Below are 4,729 nucleotides of genomic sequence, written 5' to 3'. Positions count from 1 at the left end.
TTTTTTAATTTTTTTTTTTTTTTTTTGCTTGGGCGCCTTTTGAAGATGTGCCAAATTATATTGTCGCCTTAAATACAAAAAAAAAAAACAATTTCTTTAGGCCATCTTGCGCAGCAGTTTGTTGATCTTATGCTCACGGCGACCGAAATCACCAACCTCAACGTAGTGATTAGCCTTCTTGCGCCGGCCTCGGGTTGAAGTGTGAGCTTGAATGGCATCAGGAAGTTGGAGGCTTTCTTAAAGTTGGTTCCAATTCCAGTGAATATTTTGTGCGCCAAATAATCAACGCACTGAATTTCGTTCGCTTTGCGCAATTTGCGTTCGATCACAAAGCTGTCAGAGATTGGGACACGTTGATGGTTGTGCTTGATAATTCCACGTTTGTACATCAATTCACGAACTGATTTAAGATTTGGATAACCCCATATAGGGTTCGGCATACGTAGCATATTAATGGTTGCCTTGTTCAATTTGATGAACAAACCGTGGTTAATGTGGCGAAAACGGAACAACAGTAAAACTTTACGCACTTTTGGTGCAACTTTGTTGATGCCGCGGATACGGATCACAAAAGCCAATTTGGATTTTTTAGGCACGTAGAATTGGCCGCGTTTTTTTGCCAAATGGCGCAACTTTATCTCACGGCGTCCATCACGGAGTTTTCTTGTTTGATATTTCTCAGCATGCACCAAGTTTCCACGTTTACGGAGTGTAATCGCAGCAGAGCGCTTTAGTTTACGCTTGATCAGGGTGGCAGTTTCCTGACCTGCTTCTTGCTGAACTTCAGCTTCGACTCAGGGACAGGAGGCTGCTTCCTGGAAGGTTGTCTGCCTTTTGCTTGCGGTTTCTTGCCGGCCGTGATGGCAGTCATCTTAACTTGTTACTTAGCACATTGAAAAGGCGAAAAATAAGTTCGCCAAATGTTTGCAGCACATCGTAAATGAGCCAATCGAGTGGCACAACACTAACACTTAAACAACTAGCTGTACCCTGCCACGCTTTGCTGTGGCATATTCCTGTTACGTGGATGATAAATTATTAACTAATCAAAGCATACGTTTCATACAGTGTTGCCAGAGAAAAATTTCGTTTGGAGCTAAAACGGTCGAAAAAAAGAGCTAAATAATACTAATAGTAGCTGAAATGAAGAGCTATATATTTTTGTTAAGGTTGAGCATTTATTGACGTAGGGTTGTTTTTACATTTTCGGCAATTTTAATAAAAATAGCGAATTTCATAAGTTTAAGTGCTGAAAAAATCTTTTAAAACCAAAATAAGGTGCATATATTTCGAATTCGTTGCTATGGCACTTATATAACAGTGATCTAAAAATACTTTACAAACTGTTAAATTCTGTAATTTCAGATATTTGAATTGAATCATTTTTTCGCAAAATTTTTCTGGAAAGTTTTACTTCCAGCTCTCCTTAAGGTAAAATTAGTAAGGTAAAACAATATCCGCGCTATCAGAAAAAGGATTTTCTTTTAATACATTTTTTAATTCTTTAACCTAGATCCAAGAATTTATGGTGGATACACTGCATCTTGAAATTTTCCATTTATCAACGCTTAAGTTTTGGCTTATATATACCAAATACAACTAAAACTTTTTGGAGCTAAAAAAGTGCTACATACGATTTTCGGAGCTAAATAGAAAAATAAAGAGCTAAATCTAGCTCCAAAAGCACCAAAATGGCAACACTGGTTTCATATGAGTTTGATTTTGTAATCAGTACTTGTGTGCACACAATATTTGTCGTTTTTCAATTCTCTGCGTAGATATTAAGGATATCTGGTTTGCCGACACAGGAACACGCAACATCTGAGAACCAGCCCGCATCTAAATCTACTTGTAAACCATACTTTTCCAAAGGTTGACCCTGAGCATTATTGATTGTGATTCCGAATGCCAATCGAATTGGAAATTGCAATGTTTTAAATCGAAATGGTGTATCGGTCGGAATCATGGGCATTCTTCACCTTTGAAAGTCCACGATAAAATCTTTGCTTACACTACGTTCTTCATAAATTTCTTTACTGCGAGTCACGTGCCGTTACAGACTTTTGGCTGATTAATATTCCGCAACATGATAATAGCCACACCCCTATTTTAAATTTCAGTATATTGGGTAATCCCTGGAAGGTCAATCGAGTTCAAAAATTCCGTTGGATAACTAACTGCTTCATTAATTACCACAACGGTGTTTATCGACGTACATATTTATACACATATTATTTCATCACTTTGAATTCTGTATTGAAAAACACTATTGAGTTGATAGACATCCTTATTCTTCGCGGCAAGAATAGCTCGTTCACTGAGCCAATCGTGATTTCTTATAATTAATTTGAATATGCGGAAACATTGTTTCGCTCAGTTCTCCTTTCGATGTTTCTAACTTACAAAAATTATTACGCAATAAAATTCGTCCTAATCTCTCATTGACTGGCAGCTTTCCGTTCCCGATGTTCAGTAATTGTCTGTAGTGGGACACGCGTATTCGTAATCAACTGCAATGTATGTATGTATGTTCGTCTTGCCACAATGTTGAATATTTCAGGCAAGCATTTATCCCTTCCGCTGGTGTCAATCGAGAAATTACACGCAAATATCTCCTGCGAGCAATATCAATGCATTCCCAAATGGTTGAACATTTCTACGCAAATCTCCCACCGATCGATCAAGAACCTCAAGAGATTTTTTATGTGCCATCGTGCACTCGTCCCAAACAATGAGTTTACATTTTTGTAATAAGTACTTTTCCCATACCGGATATTCTGGAAATATTGCGCTTGGGAGTTTCGATGATATGTACTTTCAGGAGCAGCATAAAAGCTAAATGGGAAGTGTTTCCTCCTGGTAACAATGTCGCGGATGTTCCAGATGAAGCAAGAGATACGGCTATTTAATTTTCGAACCGTTGTCACAATCTTATAAGGAGTGTTCTCGTATTTCCTCCCGCCGCATCCAATAAGAAGGTCATTTACCATTTGCATCTTCTTATTTGGCGCTGTTACCGCATAAGCGATTTTAGCCGAAAAAGCACGCCAGTCGCTTCTCGCCGTGGCAACTTACGCCAAATTGCCACGTGAAGCCAAGTCCTTCTCCACTTGGCCTTTCCATTGCAGTGGGCACCTCCCTTCTCCTCCGCTACCACCAGCGGATTGCGAGTCGAATACTTTTAGGCCTGAAACGCGGTTCACATGTGAACGACGTGGCAAAGCCAGCGGGCCCCTGTAAAGCTTATACAGCTGATCGTTCCATCGTCTGCGGTACTCATCGTCGCCAACGCGTAGGGGCCTGTAAATCTTCCGTAAGATCTTTCTCTCGAATACTCCAAGAGCCGCCTCAACGGATGTTGTTATTGTCTATTCTTCTGTGTCATATACCAGCATGGGCATAATGAGTGACTTCTAGAGTGTGGTTTTCATACGTCGAGAGAGAACTTTACTCCCCTACTCAGTCCAAAGTAGCACTTGTTCGCTACAGTAATTCGGCATTGGATTTCGATGCCGACATTATTATCGGTGTTATGCTGGTTCCTAACTAAACGAAATTGTATACTTTCTCGAAATTACAACTGGCAACAGTGACGTGGGTGCCAAGCCGCGAATGCTCTGACTCTTTGTTTGATAACAGGAGATACTTCGTCTTGTCTTCATTGATATCCAAAATCAATCGCTTTGCTTCGTCATCCAACTTGGAAAAGGCAGGCGAGACTTCGAAGTTTTTGTTACCGATGATGTCGATGCCATTGGCATATGTACGTCAGAAATTACACGCCCTTGTAAAAAATTGTTCGAGAGTGGTTCAGTTCTATTTATAGCTCTTGTTATTTAACATTTACAATATGCGACCATAAATGCCCTTCTCCTCGCGCTTTAATTTGTGAATGTTTGATTGGGCATATAAAAGGAGATCAGAATAATAGTAATAATCATAATCTTCATAATATTATCCAACGCTATTCAAATTGCTGATTTTTGGAAAAATGTTTCTAAAACCCCAAAGCAGCTCATCTAATTTAGCAAAAAAATGTCTGGAAAATATGGGCATTGTTAGGTAGATGTGTATTTCTCTAAGGTAGATTATTATATATTTGAAAGTCCGAAAAACTTAACGCTAAAGCAGGCACATTCTCTTTACGCGCAATATACTACGTAGTAGGCTATGGCGACCCCAAGTTAAATTGTTTATGATTAAAAGTTTACTATTTTATAATGTTAGGGAATGGTGGCAACAATTTTAAGTTTTCACTAAGGATTTTTTAGACAGCTTTTATGGGATATATTTATGTTTTCGTTAGGTATGGTTTTTATTATTTTTTCATTTGTATCAGTAGTTTTTTATTATTTTTTTTTCATTGCGAAATTTGTATACCAACTCTTCGCTGATAATACGATCATTTCGTTTGATAAGATTTTGTAAATTCTTTGCTCAATTAAACTGTTCGACTTTTGGGTAATTGGAAACGTAAAAAAAAATCTCTGGTAAAGCTTTCCTTAACACTTTTCGTCTGGAACCAATTATGTAATATTTCATTTAGTCCCAATATTTGAAGTCTTTACTTCTAGATAGGGCATAATCCTATTGGAAATATTTCTAAATCAAGATTTCTTTAATGCCTTTAGTTTGGTACCCATATTACAGCATTTCATTTCTTTTACGAATTTATTTCAGTTAAATTTTCAAACAGGTGGCGACCATCCTCAAACATATTTTCGACTAT

At 38.0% G+C, this 4,729-nt stretch overlaps 1 pseudogene; it reads right to left on the bottom strand.

Moving 5' to 3' along the window:
* Positions 1-96: 96 nt before the first annotated feature.
* LOC118751603 lies at positions 97-888 on the bottom strand (annotated as a pseudogene).
* Between the last annotated feature and the right edge of the window lie 3,841 nt (positions 889-4,729).

This window comes from Rhagoletis pomonella, unplaced genomic scaffold (genome assembly GCF_013731165.1).
Source record: "Rhagoletis pomonella isolate Grant_MI unplaced genomic scaffold, Rhpom_1.0 Rhpom_scaffold_00840, whole genome shotgun sequence".
In the NCBI taxonomy this organism is placed as follows: domain Eukaryota; kingdom Metazoa; phylum Arthropoda; class Insecta; order Diptera; family Tephritidae; genus Rhagoletis; species Rhagoletis pomonella.
This window is presented reverse-complemented; position numbering and strand designations above follow the sequence as displayed.